The sequence below is a fragment of the Dama dama genome, chromosome 32, assembly GCF_033118175.1.
Source record: "Dama dama isolate Ldn47 chromosome 32, ASM3311817v1, whole genome shotgun sequence".
Classification (NCBI taxonomy): Eukaryota; Metazoa; Chordata; class Mammalia; order Artiodactyla; family Cervidae; genus Dama; species Dama dama.
In genome coordinates, this window is record NC_083712.1 from 43,018,948 (window position 1) to 43,038,085 (window position 19,138).

The 19,138-nt window shown below is 45.9% G+C and overlaps 1 protein-coding gene across 4 annotated transcripts in view; it reads right to left on the bottom strand.

Moving 5' to 3' along the window:
• SLC20A2 (solute carrier family 20 member 2) overlaps positions 1-19,138 on the bottom strand; it is a 108,906-nt gene that overhangs the window by 59,362 nt on the left and 30,406 nt on the right. The window contains exon 1 of one of the 4 annotated variants that reach the window (XM_061134646.1): positions 17,303-17,817. The exons of the other annotated variants lie outside the window; for them this stretch is intronic. The gene's annotated coding sequence lies outside the window, so the exon portion shown is untranslated. Of the gene's footprint in view, positions 1-17,302; positions 17,818-19,138 lie in introns of those variants that run through there. 4 annotated transcript variants of the gene reach the window in all.

Here is a 19,138-nt window from a genome sequence, read left to right on the forward strand (position 1 = left end):
CTTTATCAATTATACCTCAACAGAGCTTGGTGAGGGGGAAACAATACAAGTCAGATTTGGTGTTTTCCCTTCCTGCCACACTGTCCAGCTGGGATGAAGTATAAAAGCTAAACAGTTAAAAAAAAAAGAAAGAAAGAGCAGCGAGGAAAGAAGGAACATTCCAGCCAGACACAGTGTGACCAGCCAGTGCGATCAGGGTCAGGGGCAAGGCGTCGCCCCTGTTCCCAACAGGGGCACCGAGAAGCAAACAGCTAACAAGACCAGAGGAGGGGCTGTATCACAGGGAAGTCCTCCAGAGAGGGACTTGGACACAGCTTTTCTGAGGTCAGAGATGAGAGAAGGCGGCCCACCGCTGGGATTGCCCACTGACCGCCCTTCAGGATGGGCATCGAGCGCTTCTACAGAGAAAACAGCACGGGTCTTCCCGTGGAGACAAGTCTCCATCACTTCCACGGGAGCCAGAGGTCAGGGCATTTCATGAACATTTGAGGTCAGGGCAAACACAAGCCGTTTTGGCTGAAAATCACGTCTGTGGAGGGCCACGGGCTGGAGATGCGTGACGTTTAATTCATGGACACCTCGTGTACCAGTTTCCGGGAGGTCAGTTACAGTAAGCGAGCGGACGAGACAATAAAAGTGTCACCTTGTTTGCAACTTCAACAGCAAATTCTAAAGTCAGTCCTGTAATGTCATCCCCCGTGAGTACAGTCAGAAGTGATTTACACAGTTCCGAGTGACGGTGTTTATTTTCGTATGCAGAATGCTGCTCGTACACTTGCCAGGCTGGGCCAGAGGCAGGGCCAGCCAGGTCCTCTACCGTGAACGAGGAGGAGGCAGGCGGGGAACGGGTGTTCTTTATGACGTGACTCTCAACAGCTAAAAAAAACCAATAATATGAAATGTGAATAAACACTCACGTACAAAGATGTTTATTCTGGTGTCATCTATTATCATCGTGAGAAAAGAGGAAACCACCTAACTCTCCTCAGCCAGACAGGAGAATGGCTGAGGAAACATGGGTGACTTCTAAAGATGAAGCTTTATGTAGTCACTGAAATGGTGTAATGTGAGAGCTTTACATGACAATGGAACATAGTGATAATGCTGAGTGAAAAAGGAGTTCACAAAACGGCTGAGGCCATCTTGCAGCTGTGTTGAAGAATGCAGCAGTCATGGGACGAAAGAAACAGGCCCAAGTTTAGAGTGACTCTCTCCGGGTGTTCTTTATACTTGTTCATATTACTAAAATTTTCTACCAGGAGCAGTTACTACTTGTATTATTGAAAAAAATGCCTACAAAACACTACAAAGAAAAGTACATTTTTCCCCCCTAAGTTAGGAATGTAACACCAAAATAAGCTTAGTTTTTCCTAGTAAACAAAATGAATTTCACATGAAAATGAAATTTCTTATGAATCAAGATGATTCATATGAATCTGCCTGTTCTCGGCCTCTCAGAGATTTCTTTCTTCCTTACAACCCACAGCTTGAGCTGCACTGAACAGTTCTGTTCTCTTGATTTCTCTTTCTCACTCTCAAGGCTGTCTCTCCGCTCCTGTCTGAGCCCTGGGGGCACGGGTCTCTGTGTGGTTTGGGGCCTCCCGTGTACGGGAGTCTGAAGGTCCCTCCTTGGTCACACCTGCTCCCTCTCTGGTTTCTTCCCTCACCTTTCTGATGAGTCTCTGGGGGTTCTGGCCGCCAGGACTGAATAAGAATAAGAAACTGTCCTGACAGTCCAAGTACTTCACAGTATTTGAGGGTAATGTCTACAAGAAATAACCTGTATGATTAACTCTTTTAGCCTATCTTGGTTCACAGACGTAGAGAACATTTCAGTCTGAAGGGACTTTCAGTTCAGTTCAGTTCAGTCACTCAGTTGTGTCCGACTCTTTGCGACCCCACGAACCGCAGCACCCCAGGCCTCCCTGTCCATCACCAACTCCTGGAGTTTACCCAACCCATGTCCATTGAGTCGGTGATGCCATCCAACCATCTCATCCTCTGTCGCCCCCTTCTCCTCCTGCTCTCAATCTTTCCCAGCATCAGGGTCTTTTCAAATGAGTCAGCTCTTCGCACCAGGTGGCCAAAGTATTAGAGTTTCGGCTTCAACATCAATCCTTCCAATGAACACCCAGGGACTTTAGAAGTCTGATTTTGGTCCTTTTGAAGATGTGACTGTCCTCACTGGACGTGCAGGTTGTGATGACCCACTCACTCCACACGAGGTGCCCCGAGGAAAGCAGCGGAAGTTGATGCCCTGGGGAGGCATCCATCAGACCTTCTCAGTGACACTGGCTCCTGCCCTGGAGCTGGGATGCCTTGAAGTCCTGGCCTCCGCAGGGAACGGGAGGGCAGAGTCGATGGGGAAAGACGAGAGGGTGATAAAGACAGCGGATAACCAGGAATGCTGCAGAGCCTGCATCCTGGAACGTTCTCAAGGTCCGATGACGTCTTGAGTCCTGCACATCATCCAGAGACCACAGGACTGGGAAGAGGCAGTTTAGCCTGGAACCATGAACCACAGGATTGTCCTGTGGGGAGAGCGGGGGGAAACCTCTGACCCTCTCTCGAGCCGTGCAGTCAGCGGCCTTCATGAGTTTGTGGAACGTGAACCTACTTCTTGTCTCCCAGCTAGTTTCCACTGCAGAGCCTGTGGGCTCAGCCCTCATTACTGGTACAGTCAGTCTCCCTCTGCATTCCTGTCATTCTGACATTTAAATTTCTTCTGGGCTCATAAAGCATTTGTGCTATTTAGATGTTTTCCACACAGCCTTTTGCGCTCTGGGAAGGCACTGGCTAAATCTAGTAAATAAGAATATGTTTTTTCTAAAGGATAAATAAAAGCAAAATTCATTCAAATGAGATAGAGTTAAAGGAGTTGAGATGATCTGGCCTAAAGAAGGAAAGATCTAGGAGGTCCTACATGACTTACTTGAAAAATATTTCTTAAAAACTGAAAGATCGCCTCAGGAGGTGTAAGTGCGAGTGCCTTGTGGTGTTCAAATGGGATTTGACTGACTGAATGATGGGTTAAAGTAAGAAAGCTTTTATCTGTTGTTTCCACTTTAAATGGATAATTCAGTGAGTCCATGTAAAGGCTCATTTCAGTTCAGTTCAGCTGCTCAGTCGTGTCTGACTCATTGAGACCCCATGGGCTGCAGCACGCCAGGTTTCCCTATGAATCACCAACTCCCCAAGCCTGCTCAAACTCATGTCCATCGAGTTGGTGATACCATCCAACCATCTCATCCTCTGTCGCCCCCTTCTCCTGCCTTCAATCTTTCCAAGCATCAGGGTCTTTTCAAATGACTCTGTTCTTCGCATCAGGTGGCCAAAGGATTGCAGTTTCAGTTTCAGCATCAGTCCTTCCAGTGAACACCCAGGACTGATCTCCTTTAGGATGGACTGGTTGGATCTCCTTGCAGTCCAAGGGACTCTCAAGAGTCTTCTCCAACACCACAGTTCAAAAGCATCAACTCTTCGGTGCTCAGCTTTCTTTATGGTCCAACTCTCACATCCATACATGACTACTGGAAAAACCATAGCTTTGACCAGATGGACCTTTGTTGGCAAAGTAATGTCTCTACTTTTTACCATGCTTTCTAGGTTGGTCATAGCTTTTCTTCCAAGGAGCAAGTGTCTTTTAATTTCATGGCTGCAGTTACCATCTGCAGTGATTTTGGAGTCCAAGAAAATTAAGTCTGTCACTGTTTCCATTGTTTCCTCATCTATTTGTCATGAAAAGGCTGCTGCTGCTGCTAAGTCACTTCAGTCTTGTCCGACTCTGTGCGACCCCATAGACGGCAGCCCACCAGGCTCCCCCATCCCTGTGATTCTCCAGGCAAGAACACTGGAGTGGGTTGCCATTTCCTTCTCCAGTGCATGAAAGTGAAAAGTGAAAGTCAAGTCGCTCAGTCAAGTCCAACTCCTAGTGACCCCACGGACTGCAGCCTACCAGGCTCCTCCGTCCATGGGAGGGAAAATGCATTATCAGCCCCTCTTCATCTAACTGGAGATACAGCAGTCTTTCATCATTAATAAGAAAAGCTACACTCAGACAGGAGGAGAAAACTTTGTAACTCAATGGGTTGCCTCACAGTGAAATGAGCTCCCACTGGAAATGTGGAATTACCTGCAGTGGAGATTTAAAAAACAGGTTGTGGCCACCTTGCCATAGTGTTTTAGGTGCAATGTTGCTTGAAACCCAAGGACAAGAACAGCTGAGCCTTATATATCTATGCCCACTCCCAGACAGAAATGGTCTCTGAACATCTTTCCCTTTCTGTATGTACCATAGACACAGATTCCCTCCAAATAGTCTAGGTAACCTGTTTTTCTTCACTTGTAACCAAAAACAGATTTGCTTTCAGGAGCAAATCACTTAATATCCTTTCTATCAACTGGCAAACCTAAGGATCACTTGTTCCTATTCTGTGCCCTGAAGTGTTGGGCTGCTTGGCCAAGTCCCAGGAGCTATATTAGGGAAATACTTTCCTTTCAGCCACGGTTCAAAATGGAACTATGTATATAAATAGACATCTTGGTACTTACATATTTATTTGCCAGTTTTGTTCCGAGTATAATGGAAGTTCAATAAAAATGTGAATGATACATATAAAAACATTGATTCCTGCTACCACTCCATATTATTTCTATTACTGGAACATTAATATAAATGGAAGAGTTGATAGAGGAAGATTATTATCTTCACTATTATCCATGCTCAGTTTATAGCCCTGTATTTCTTATTTTAATCCCAAAGGTTCTTAAGCAATAGTTCTTATGCAGAAGCAAGAGAGGACAAATAAATAAATATTAAAATGACTTAGTTGGACTTTTTCTCCCTGTGAGGGAGCAAAGTCCATTCAAGTCTCTGAAATACCTCATCAGAAGGCCTCAAACTTGATTCAATTCCACCAGTAAGTGCAAAATAGTAATGTAAAGCAGCCTAAACAAGGCAGTGAGTCCATAAATTTGGTTGGTAAGTCAGGTGAAAATTTAGCAGTTCTTCATACCTCTGAGACTATGAAATTAAAGTCTTGTTACTAAATTTAGAGGGGCTTTCCTGGTGGCTCAGCGGTAAAGAATCCACCCACCAAAGCAGGACACATGGGTTCAACTCCTGGGTTGGGAAGATCCGCTGGATAATGAAATGACTAGCCACTCCAGTAGTCTTGCCTGGGAAATTCGATGGACAGAGGAGTCTGGCAGGCTATAATCCAAAGAGTCAGACACAACTTAGTGACTAAACAACACAACTAAATTAAGAAACCATAAGCATTTTCTTGATATCACCTTCAAAAAACCATGGAGACAGAAGCTTAAAAAAAAAGACAGTTTATAAGATTTCTTTGAAAATTATTTCCCAATTCTGAGAGTTCTCCTGTTGCTTCATTCCTCATGTATGATTAAGATAGAAACTTTCTAGGGCAAGTCACTAGCTCCCTTCGTCTGTTTCTTTTAGAAAACTTAGAGCTAGGAAGGTGCTTCTATGTGAACATAAGGAGCTTTCTTATAATAACCAGAAAGCCACCAGATACAAGCTGCTCTTCTGTGATGTTTGAAATCAGTTAAGACAATAGAAAGACAGATATATTGTCTTTTATCATCACCTACTTCATCACCTTTACTGGAGCTCCCGCATGTATTCCAATTGCTGTCTTGTGTCACTTCCTCTCAGCCTATTGAACGAAACTCAAATATTTAAGTATTTCTCGTGGACCTGCCAGCACGGCATTCTCCCAGCTCTTACTTTCTTGGAAATGCTCCTATTTAGAAAGACAGCTCTCCAGGATACAGGATTCTCTTAGCACTTTCGCTGGTCCCCTCACTGCCGGCTGGCCTCCACTGCTGTGAGCATCCCTGGGCTTCCCTCAGACGCCATGAGTCACGTCTGCCTCTCTGCGTTCCCATTTTCTCTTCATCTTTCAACATTTTCACTGTAACATGTCTGGGTGTGGATCTCTTTGTGTTCATCCTAATTGGCATTTGTTAAGCACTTGGAGTGTGCAGATGAGGGTCTCTCATCAGCTTTGGGGAGTTGTCAGCCATGACTTCTTTGACAGATTTTTTCTGCCCTTTCTCTCTCTTCTTCTTCTGATATTCCTGCTGGGGCACTTCATATTTTTCTGAGATTCTGTTCATTTCCCCTCATTCCTTTTTTTTCTTTCAGTTCTTCAGACTACGTAACTTCTATCACTCTGTCTTCAAATTTGCTCCTTCTTTCTTCCGAAAATGCAAATCTACTGTGGAGCCCCTCGATGAGTTTTTCATTTTGATTACTGTACTTTTTCAACTCCAAAATTTCCATTTAAAAAAAATGTTTTAATTGTGATGAAAATAAGCATAGAATTTACCATTTAACTATTTTCCAGTGTACGGTTCAGGGACATGAAGTACATTCACGTCACTGTGTAAAATCACAACCATTTACCTACAGAACTTTTCATCTTACAAAACTGAAACCCTGTACCCATTAGATAGTAATTTTCCAGTCTTCCTCGCCACCACAGTTCTACCTTCTGTCTCTATGGATCTGACTGTTCTAAGTGCATCACACGAGTAAAATCATACACTATTTGTCTTTTTGTGAGTGTCTTCTTTCACCTAGCATAATGTCTTCAAAGTTCATCCTTGTTGCAACATGTCAGAATTCCCTTTTATTTTTAGGCTGAATAATAGTCCATTGTATGTATGGACCATATCTTACTTATCCATTCATCTGCTGATGGACTTCTGAGTTGCTTCTACTTTTTGGCTATTGTGAATAATACTATTAAAACGGTGTACAAATATCCCTTGGAGTTGCTACTTTCAGTTCTTCTGGGTATATAACCAGAAGCAGAACTGCTGGGTCAGATGATAAATCTGTTAATTTTTTCAGGAACCACCATACTATTTTGTACAGCAGCTAGATCACTTTACATTCCCACCAACAGTGCACAAAGGTCCCAGTTTCTCCACATGTTATTTTCTATGTTATTGTTTTTCAGGAGAAGTCATCCTAATGAGGTGGGTTTGATTTTCTCATTGTGGGTTTGATTTTCATTTTTCTAGTGATTACTGTTGGTGCATCTTTTTATGTGCTTGCTGGTCATCTGTATGGAGAAATGTCTATTTAAGTCCTTTGCCCAGTTTTGAATCAGTTTATTTTTCTGTTGTTTAAGTTGTAGGAGTTCTTCATATATTTGCCTTGTGGATACTAACCCCTTATCAGATACATGATTTACAAATATTTTTCCCCATTCTGTAGGTTGGCTTTTCATTCTATTGCTTGTGTCCTTTGATATACAGAAACTTTTAATTTTGCTGTAGTCCAATTTATCTATCCTTACTTTTGCTTTTGGTGTCATAACTACATTTGGTTCCTTTTTTTTTTTTTTTATCCTTTCTATCTCTTTTAAGGATAGTCTCTATTTGATGAGTCACTGCCACCAATTTTCCTTGAATTCTTTCAGAATAGTTTATTTTAGATTTTGAACTAAGATAATATAACAATAGCTGCTCTGAAGTCTTTGTCTGCTAAGTTCAATAAATGGGCCCCTCAAAAGCAGTCTCTCCTGTCTGCTAATTTCCCCTGTGTATGTATCACACCTTTCAGTTCCTCTAACATGTCTCATAATTTTTTCTTGAAAAATGGACATTTTATAAAGGACAACTTATATTGTAGCAACTCTGGTTACTGGTACTCCCACCCCCCAGGAGGTCTGTTGTTATTTGGCTGTTTACTTGGCTGAACGAATTCGGTGACATCTCCGTTGCCTACAGCGTACGGCTGTTGCTGTGCCCGCTCAGACATCCCCGCGTATTTTTGCATTTTAGTCTGGCTTGCTAGGAATCACCCATGGGACAGCATAAGCTACTTACTGGTCAGAGGTTGTGCTTAAGCTCCCTTAGCTAGTGAGATTTCCAGTCTCTACCACGACGTCTGGGGCTTAGAGACTACTTCCACAGCTCAGAGAGCAAGGGATGGAGGGAGCGTCTGAAAGCAAAGGGGCAGCGCAAGGGTAATCGCTGGGGAGCTGGGACCTTTCTGTATCCTGGCTGTGCTGGTGGCCATAAAACCCTGAGCATGTGTAAAACCTCACTCAGCTGTACACCAGAAAAAGTGAATTTTGCTGTATGTAAATTTTTAAGCGACTGGATTTGCCTTTTAAGAAAAGATAACTTCTACACCTGGAGTCAGATCCAACTGATCACTTGAGTTCTTAAAAGGAGACAAACACCAAATCTTTCTTATTATACGATCGCCTACTGGAATCATTTCATCTCAGAACACATATACAAACTAAAAACCAGATCCTTCTAGTACTTAATAGTTCGCATGATAATGCACGACAACTAATGCGTGATAATGTCAAGCTTTTCTACCTGGCCAAAGAAGTCTCTTCTGGATTAGACATCAAGTCATTTTTCTTCGAGTCAAAATTCTGGATTCCCTTAATTGTTACTGACAAGGCTCACAGAGCCTGAAGACATTATGACTTAAAAGATAGGGGGAATATCAGAAAAAATGTCCACAGAAGTAGAGATGGCAAAAATCAGGCCTGACAGAGGAGGTGTGAGGTGGGCGCGCTGCCTGCCAGGTGCCAGGGAGTCTTGACTCCGCTCGGCAGGCTGAGGCGCAAAGGGACGGGACATCCCAGCGGCCTCCATCCCTGCTCCCGCACCGCTTCAATTTCAGGTCAGGTTGAAAGCAATCCCTCTTTCTTTTAAAAACCTTCATACTCGTTGATGAGTTCATTTACCATTCCTAGCCACCTTGCTACGCTGAATACAACCATACCTTCTCACTTCCGATTTCAGTCTTCAGAGAAAAGACAGAAACAAAACAAAACAAAAACAGATGAACAAACAAAAAAAAAACAAAAAGGGAGAAAATGAACTCGGTCCAAGTTTTTAAACCAAGATTCAGTGACCCTTTCCCTGGACAGCCATCAGCTTCCTGCCTTTTTTCATGGAGCTTAGAGCCTCAGGAAATACTTTTTCTGCTTTCCCTCTTCTAAAAAGGTGCTCTCTTCCTTCGTGCCAATCAACTGGCAAAGCCTGCTGTCAATCAAACTGTAACTGCCGACTTACTCATCTAGATACGAGTCTGTGCTCCCACTGAATGAAGAAGGGCTCTGTGACTCAACGGAACTTGGACCCTCTTGGCAGCGAGGATACGCTGATGTGGCCGCCATCAACATACCCTCACTGGGAACAGAGCTCCATCCACTGACCTATCTATTTGGGTTAAATGGTTCACCCACTGCTCCTTTCCACCCCCCTGCCCAGAGGAAAAGATGATAAACCCACGTGGGATGTGTCTTTTCTTCCTGGGGAAGGCGAGAGTGTGGAGAAGGATTACGAGGTTATTCCAACCATACCATTGCTGGAGAAAGAGGCGAAGATGATGAAGAAAGGAAGGAGAGGATGAGGAGAAAGACGCTCCTTGTAAGGATGAAAACGGTAAGAAGGAAACCTGAAAAACCAGCTCTCTGGCCTCCCAGGACTCTGAGAGACTCCTGATGAGTAACAAAGGCTCTGAACCAAAGATTAGGCCATAGAGTGATTCATCTGGCTTCCCAAGGCACTTTTGCTTTAAGTTTAAGGTTATCAGTCTTGTTAAAAGTGGATTCAACTCAATCTCAACCCAGACCTCTGTCCCCAAGTGAACCTGGTGATGGATCCATTCATTCTGGTCAAGGCTTAGTGTTTGAACAGACTTCAAAGGGAGACCTTTGCCACAGCCATCAAAAGTATTTATTCTTTCATGTCACCACACAAAGTGGGTAGAAAGGGAGGCCTCCTGTTACGACTCAAGAATTTCTTGTCAAGTACCACCAGTACCAAAACAATTCCCCCAAATACCCTTCCAATTAAGGCCCTAAGGACACGCCGGGAACATCTGGCAGAAGCAAACTAGCAACAGATGCTCTCTTATGCCGTCATCACCTTGGTTAACGCTGCCGAGGTGCACGCAGAGGCCACACGGATAAGTGCTGCCTAAACATGACCCAAAGCCCATGGCCATGGTTCCACCCTCCACTATTCTGGGCCTAAGTGGATAATCTTCACACTAGGTGTACTAAGTTAATGACTTTTAAAAATATGTTTTATTTGCCAGCTCCCTGCCTTCCCTCTCCACATAACACTGAACCTGGCCAAACAGAGATTCACGGGAGAGTTCAGAGACCCTCTGGAGCACCGAGGTCTCACGGCAGACCCTTGCCGGATGCCTTTCACCTCCGCCTGGAACATGTGTGCTCAGTGGGGCCTGACTCTCTGCGACCCCACGGACCGCAGCCCGCCAGGCTCCGCTGTCCATGGGACGCCCCAGGCAAGAATACTGGAGTGGGTTGCCATTTCCTTCTCCAGGAGATCTTCCCAACCCGGGGATGGAACCCACGTCTCCCTGCATTGGTAAGCAGGTTCTTTACCACTAGCGCCACCTGGGAAGCCCAACATGCATGCGTATAAATGTAATTTTGGTACATACAGAAACTGCTGCTGCTGCTAAGTCGCTTCAGTCGTGTCCGACTCTGTGCGACCCCATAGACGGCAGCCCACCAGGCTCCCCCGTCCCTGGGGTTCTCCAGGCAAGAACACTGGAGTGGGGTGCCATTGCCTTCTCTGACATACAGAAAAGGAGAAAGTAAAACAAGGAACAAAGCTCCTAGCCCACTCCTGCAAAATGACCACTGTTTCTGTGTACACTTGGGTGTACTCGCTTTATCCACAGGGGGAGGTATTAATTACGTAAGCCACTGAGAGGCCACTGATGAATCAAATAAAAAAGTCAAAATAAAAATGAATTACAACAGTTCTGTTTTGAAAAGAAAGGTTTTCATTATTTCACAAGTAATATATGCTCGCTGAAGAAAAAAGCCTAAAATACAGGTAACCAGAAAGCCAGGGGAAAACATGAGCTCATCCCTACAGCTAACTGACGTTATATTTGGAGCACTGCGTTCTTTTTTATGTGCATATAAATGCCTTCCTTTTAAAAAAGGAATTAAAGCTATGAATACCCATTTAAAAATATCTTCCATTCAAGAAATGAGCTGATACGTTTGTTTTTTTTGTAACCTGCTAGTTTTACTCCATATACATCCAACACCATCATTTCAAACGGCTGCAGCGTGCTGCATTATGGGGCAGGACCATAAATTATTTGGCTTCCCTGGTGGTTCAGATGGTAAAGAATCTGCCTGTGATGTGGGAGACCCGGGTTTGATTCCTGGTTCAGAAAGATCCCTTGGGGAAGAGAATGGCAACCCACTCCAGTGTTCTTGCCTGGAGAATCCCGTGGACAGAGGAGCCTGGCGGGCTACGGTCCAAGTACCTTATTAGGTTGTTTCTGGGGATCTTCGATTGAATTATTAGGTCAGTAATTCTTTCTAATAACAAACTAAGGAGTTTTTCTTTTCTCTCCTTTCAAAGTAGTTACATTTTTTTTGACTCGGCAACTGCCATGAGATAAAGCTAATCCCAAATGACCTAACCATTCTCACTTTTAATGACACATCTGTGGGCTAGATATGACTTACTTTAGAAACAAAATTATTGTTGCCAGGATGAAATACCCAAAGAAAGACTATTCCATCACTTTTCTTTGTATAGAGATGAAAATAGCCTTTGCCTGCTATCCTGAAGAACCAAATCAACTAGCCACTGGGCATTTCCTCTCTTGGATATATAGTTACTGAGAGTTCAGGAGTTTAAAAGACAGTATGTTCAATTCAGGGGCTGATCCAGGGTGTTCAAAGTCGGCCGTCTCTGCTTCTGCATTGCTGAGATAAACCTGTGTTCCCGGGGTGAAACCAGAACATGGACCAGGCCTCACATACTGTATGTGTGACACAGACGTAGGACAGGATGGCGCACACGCCCTCACGTCTGAGAAGTCAGCTTGCTCCAACGTAATGAGGTCTGAGGACTCGGTGACACCTCGCACAATGCACCTGCCCCCTCCACCCTCTGCCTCCCGGGACAGGGCACACTGGAGTCCGTGCCACACTCCCCTCGCCTGAAGGAATGCTGAATCCTCTGCAAACGTGTAACAGAGAACAAACGCCGAGGATGCCCCCAATCCAGTTCTCAGGGCCGAGCTCCGAGGGCCTCCGGGCCGGGCCTAGGCCGGACATGGCCTCTCTGGGAACAGCAGCAGACCCCCACCGTGACACTTTCTAGGCAGCACTGTCAGAACACATCCTCAGGGAACCCTTCCTTCACTCGGATCACAGAGAGCGCTGATTGTCCCAAACGCCATACAGGGTGTAACGGACAGAGAGACCACACTCTCCGGAGTTTCTGCTTTCCACCCCAGACCACTCCTTCCAGCAAATCACACAGGAAGAATGTACAAAAGGGCAAAGACCACGAAATTAAGATGCATCTGTATTACATGCAAGATGGAGGGCAGGGAGGGACGCTTAGGAGGGAGCATCTGGACTGGGAGGCCCGAATGGCGAGCCGCCAGACTCCAGGTCATTCATCACATGGATGGCGGCAGGGCACCTGTGGCCTTGGACACTATGATGGAATGATTCACTGTTTATCTGCGTGAAGCGCCTACTCTGTGCCTGGCTGGCTGTTTGCTGCAGATGTAAAACAACAGGGTAAACGGGCCCCCCTGCCCTGGCTCCGGGGAGACCCACTAACACAATACATCGAGGTGCCCCTGTCTCCAGTCTCCAGGAGTCAGATGGAAATCCCCGTGCAGGCATGAGGGTCAGTGTTCCCGCAGCGCAAGGGACACAGATGGGGGAGTGGGGTAGGGTCACACTCCCCCCCGGCCTCCCTGCCTCTGAAAGGGGGACGAGTCCCCCCTTATGTGGGGACTGTCACAGCAGCCTGTGACATGGAGGGGCCACGGGCTAACACCAAGGGGCCCCCATTTTCACCGCTGCTCAAACTTGCCCACCCGTGGCTGCTGAAAAGCCCCGAGGAGAGGAGACAGTCTGTTTAATGACGCACTGTACAGAGCAGAGACGGCGACACCTGACCACACAGCATGACTGCATCGGCCTCTCGTTTGCGCCTCCTCTGACATGGGCAGTGTCCTAACTACTGAGCTCACAAAAGTAATTGCAAAATCCTCCTGGTTCATTATTAGTCTTCTCGAAGTGACAGGAAATGCAGAGAGGAAGGAAGGCCGGCAGGGACTCCGACAGGTCATTTAACTCCTGACTTCAGACGGAATACTAAAACCCTGCAAAGACCCAGGTTTCAACGGCTTCAGGAAAACAGCTTCTCTCTTCCCGTACCCCAATCCCCCATTTTATAACACTCTTCTCTCTCTGCACCTTGACCAGGGGCCCTCCAACTTCATCCGGCTCACCTGGGGAGTGAGTTAAAACACAGATTGCTAGGCCCTCCCCACCCCCATAGTTTCTGAATCAACAGGTCTTGGGTGGAGCCTGAGAATGTACATTTTTCACTAGCTCCCAGGTGGGGCTAAAGCTGGCTGCACCACGAGAACCACGGTTCTACCCTAATCGTCACTGGACCAAACCCTTACATTCTCAAGAGAACTGGACACCAGTTGGCCTCTGTCCCCTGGCCCTGGAATACAGACGCCGGAACAACGATTCAAGAGCCCCCCTGGTCATTTTTTACCCCCTCCTGGCTAAATAATAGAAGTTCCTAACATCTTTTATAGGCATGGTTTTTCAACCCTTTAATCATTTCTGAGGTTCTCTGTCTAGCTCTCCCTGAAGCCCTTTTAGCTGTGGGGCTGTGAACTAGGCCTGGAGCCTTAGTCAGAGATGGGATGAGGTTGAACACAAGGGGCAAATGACTCATACCACATCTCCTGGGTATTAACCTCTAGCACCCGCGCCTGCCTTATGAGTGCCCTCTGATTCACACCATTCTGACTCCTTTATGGGCTGCAGTAACGCCGGGCTGACCTTCGGAAACGCCTTTCTTCCAAGAAGCTCAGAGCCCTTCTCTAACTAATGTAACAGTTGACCCAACATCCCCAACTGGGCAAAGTAATCTGTTCAATTGTGTATTGGTTTAAGAGGGAGAGAAAGTCTGGAACCCAAATATCAGATTTCTACCCAAATATCACTGTATGGAGAAAGATGCTTCTTACATTTATAATACATTTGAACATGTAGGTGGTTCATGCATAGGCTAGATGGTGCGCTGGATGTTTCTGGCGGTAATAATGGAGCTGACAGGGGCTTCCAGGTGGCTCAGTGGCAAGGAATCCACCTGCCAATGCAGGAAACGCAGGAGATGCAGGTTCGATCCCTGGGTTGGGAAGATCCCCTGGAGGAGAAAATGGCAACCCACTCCAGAAGCCTGAAAAATCCCATGGACAGAGGAGCCTGGCAGGCTACAGTCTATGGGGTTGCAAAGAGTTGGACAAGACTGAGCGACTGAGCATGTGCATGGTATCAAGCTGCCTCCCCTACAGATGAAAAATAGGTGCTTTCCAGGTGCAGGTGAAACTCCTGACCCCCTTCCCTGTGTGGGACTCATCCCAGGGACCCTGGGCCGTGCACCAGGCCCTGGGGGCCTCTCACCTGCATCGCTTCCCCAGCTGCAGGGAGAGACAGGGGAGCAGGGCCCGGCGGCACTGCTGGCTGCCCGACCCCTATGAGGCCAGAGCCCAGATGGACCGAAAGCAGCCCACGGGCCCCCCCCCCCCCCGCCCCCGCCTCACATGTTCTCCTTTTCTTCTTCTCTTCCTGGCTCTGCCAGTTCACTCAGTGTTAAGTCGAGCCCGTGCTCCGCATCCCGCCTAACATGAGCACGTGGGCTCCTGGAGTATAGGAACTATGCCTTCTTTGTGCATTGTATGGCTCCGGGGGTGCTTCATACATGCTAAATAACAACAGCCTCTCAGCACGTCCAGGAGCTCTTGGCATTCCTGTCGGGGCCCAGATCCTATTACCATACCCTTGTGCCCGAGACCTGCAGTGCGGAAGACACCCTCTGCTCTCTGCTCCTTTCATGCCAGATGAAACAGTGGAAAACTTAGTGGATCAAGCCCTGTTCCTGCAAGGTTTCCTTCTGAAAGGAACATTCTAGAAGTGTGATCACTGAGCACCTGCATTAGGCTCCCAACCAAAGGGCAACCTGTTAGATCATTTCAGCTCCCTTCTGGCCACGCCGACAGAGGATAAAGGGGACCCAGAGAGAAGGTGCCTCTCTGCATTCCCAAAAACCCCTCAAAGCTTCAGAGCAGAAGGCTCTTCTCTAGGAATGAAATCCCAGGAAAAGCAATCTCCTGTGATCAGGAGTTGTCAGAGCCTGCGGGGCCAGGACTATTTTAAGAGGGGGAGGCTGAGGACAGGAGGGCAGGCAGCCAGGGAGAGCAGCTTAAGCAGGGCTGGAGGACACACGTGCAGAGTCAAGTGCAGGGGGGTAGTGGGCAGCGCAGGCGTGTCTGACACACGGTGACACACGGTCGGAGCCACGGGCTCCAGGTTCCTTCCCCAGGCCACAGAGCTGCCCATGTTTCTCAGCATCTGGACATCCTTCTGGGGACTGTGAGTTGAGCTCACTGCGATTTGTCACGGCCAAGGTCACAGTCAAGGTCACAAGCAGTCCAGAGTCTCTTCCCGGGAGGGCACTGAGACCCCCGTCCCTTCCTGGGAGACCCCTTCCTTTCCCCGGGCACTGGTGAGCCGCGGGAGGAGGGTCTCTGCTTCAGCAAACCCTCCCGACATTCCCACACCAACACTGACATCACCTCCTCTCCTGGATCACTCTCTCACGGCACATAAATCACGAAAACAAACACTCGGAAAGTGTTTACGAGCATTTTAGCAACTCCTCCTAAAAGAACATATGCTTCCTCGTAGTAAAAACACCTTGGGAAACATCCTTCTGTTAAATTTTTTTAAATGGACAAATCTTACATGGCTTTTTTTTTTTTGCAGGACTGAACTACAGTTGAGTGGCTGAATAATAGCTTGAGGAGAATCTAACACCCAATCACAGTATACCTCTAAAAACACTCCACTGAGATTCTGATGGTACTTCATTAACAGTTAAAAGAAAGAATAAGAACAGTTACTTTCTTTGGATAAAAGTATATATTCCAAAGGAAATCCTGGAACGAAGTCCCTTCAACTGCTGAAGATGACATTACAGACTTTTCTGTTATAATTACAATGAATCTGGATGGCAAGTTTCTCTTCTGCTCAATAAAAAGACTTCAGCTTTTTTAAAAAAGTTTCCTTCCAAAAATAGACCAAGAACTCAGTTCTATTTTCCCTTCTTACATTCTTTTCCTACTAAATGTACCCTGAAACATTTCCTTTCATTGTTGGCACCTTGGGTTGTTGGGATTTAAAATCAGACAATACATAGTAACAAAGAAGTCTTTAAATAAAGCTTTCCAAATGGAAAAAGGCATCTGAGGGGATGCCTTCCTCTGGGACCAGAGGATGGAACCCTGATGCCTGGGAGCATTAGAACTGTTTCATTAAAATCCACATTCCCAGAGCGAGGGAGGGAATATACATGTTAATTGATAAAGTAATTCCTGCCAGGCTCTGTGTTATAAGCAAGTTGTTTGGCATAAAGTCAGCGTCTTGTGAATTAAAACACACTTTGAACCAAGCCAGGTGATTCATACGTAATTAAAATGATTCTACATTAAAATCTTTAGTTTTCCTCAGTCCAAACTTAAGTTGGCAATGACTTGTTAAGAGCAGTTGAGATTAGGGAATTTCCTGACCTTTGGTTAATTCTGATCCCTAACTCAATCTTCTAGAGGATAATTTCAATTACTTTTCCAAAGGCTTCCTCCTCTTAAATTTATTTTATTTTTTAAAGGGCTTCTCTTTAGACATGGGTCTATTTTTAGGCACCAAATTCTCCTTTAACAAAAACTATCTACACATTTCACAAAATAACATTTGACACTCCCATTACATCTGTAGATAAACCTGTAGCTCACAGTAGGTATAACAGGAGTCCAATTTCAACAATTTCCCCCTCTAAGAGTTAGGTCACCACTGAAAATAAAGCTAATGACACACCATTCCATCAGTCAAATATTTCAACAGATAAAGTATGCAACAATGCGCAGATTGCTTTTGCAAAGATAAAAATAGTAAGAATCAAATACTTTCTCTTGGGAAAATCAAGTGAGGCAGGTTTCCTGCAGTGAAATACGTTTAAGGAAAGACCTCTGGCCACCATTCTTAGAAGCCTCTAAAGCACTCAGCCCAGAGTTCTCCGTTTTCCCAAGAGATTAAAAAAAAAAAAAAAAAATGACAATGGATAGCAACATGAGGGAGAACCTAGGGCGAAAAGAACAAGGAGAAATCTGAAAGATTCAGCCGGTACTTACAAGAACTTTCAAAGGAAATGGGGACTGCAATCCTTCAGAGACCGCTCTCCGGATCGCCAACACGGTCTGAGTCTAAAATAGGCTTCTCTCACACTGGCCGAGAAGTCACATTTCAGCTTACTAACTTCTCGGGTAAACAGTTTTACAACTCATAGAACAAACCCCCGGCTAAAATTAACCGCACCGGCGCAGCCCGCAGGAACTCGCTGATCTGCATCAGACGCACCGGATTTATTCACTGGGACAACATCGGTGTCCTCTTAATGGGAGCTCCGGCCAAGGGGCGTGCCCTGCGAACAATACAGAGCATCGTGATTATGCTAATTACTGAATGCGGTCCCCGGGTGCTATCTCCTTCCTCGCTGTTTTCACAAGTGCCGGCCCACGGGGAGGGCGAGCTCTTTTTCAGCACAGGCACTCTCTGGATTTTTCAGCTCTTTCAGATCAGACAAAACTTTGGCAACAAGGTGGCAGTGCTGTGTGCTCTTCACAAGGAAAAAAAAAAAAAGTCAAGGGACATTCAGTCAGATTATTTACACAGCACGATCAGACCTCGTCCTGTTGTTTGGTCTGCTTAAGTTGTGTTTGACTCTTTTGTGACCCCCGTGGGCTGCAGCCCGCCAGGCTCCTCTGTCCATGGCATTCTCCAGGCAAGAATACTGGAGTGGGTTGCCATTTCCTTCTCCAGGGGATCTTCCCCATCCAGAGATGGAACCTGCATCTCCTGCGTTAGCAGGCGGATTCTTTACCATTGAGCCACCAGGCAAGCCCAGATCTGATACTGTAGGAAACTGAACAGGCGTCAAAGACCAATAAGTCTATCAACAAAGGACCTTAAACGAAAGCTTTTTTTCTCGCTACATAATGAACTAATTTCCTTTATTTGCTCTCTGGCTTTGTCTTCTGCACCTCCCCAGGAGTTGCTATGAGGATGCAGGTTTACTAATAGACTGCAACTGAGAATAAACATCGCAAATATCCGCAAAAGGCATCACCCTTGGCAAGAAGCGTTTTGAAGTGCATTTAATTGCCTGGCTGGCTAGAACTGGTCAACCGTCCTTTGACAGTTGGTGACAGACCATCTATAAGTCCTGTTGAAGCTCAGGCTGACAGTCAAAGACCCCATGTACACAGCTGATATTCAAAAGAAAATTAGAGGTGACACGGAACTTTCTTTGAAAAATACAAACTGCCTTAGTAAGTACAAGCTGGGTCAAGGACACCAAACTGCTTAATATCTACTCAAGATGGTTCACACTAGTTTGTTGTGGATATTTTAGTTCTTATAATATATGTTGCTCTTATTGGGTACTTCATGAGAGATATCAAGGCATGAATGTCAATCAAATCTCCGAACATCTCTGGGAGATGTCATTCTTCCATTTTGTTTTTTAAACATTTGAGCAAACAGGGAAATTCAACGGCTTGTTCCACGCTTTTCGCTAAATCAACATGGGATTATTCCAGCCCGCCTCCTAACCACTCCATGGCATGTCTTCCATATTAACTATTTAGCTATAATCCTGCAAATCTTGTCGGAGCTGTTTGTTTTTCTAATTTTAAAATGTCATATGTCATTTTAGATTTCAGGAGATTTATTCTGCTCAGCTCCCCAAATCCCAGGTCAACTGTGGTACAGGCATATGACGTGGAACCAGAAGACTTGACCCTGTCCTAACAGCTCCGGCACGCGTGACACGCCACTCAAGGTGGCGAACAGCTTGGTGTTCACTGGCATGAGCACAATCCCCATCCTGGCTGTTTACAAAAACTGTGGGCTGCCAGTCTGGGTGTTTCCACCCCCCGAGTTCAGCTTTAGGCAGCAGCAGCCAGGAG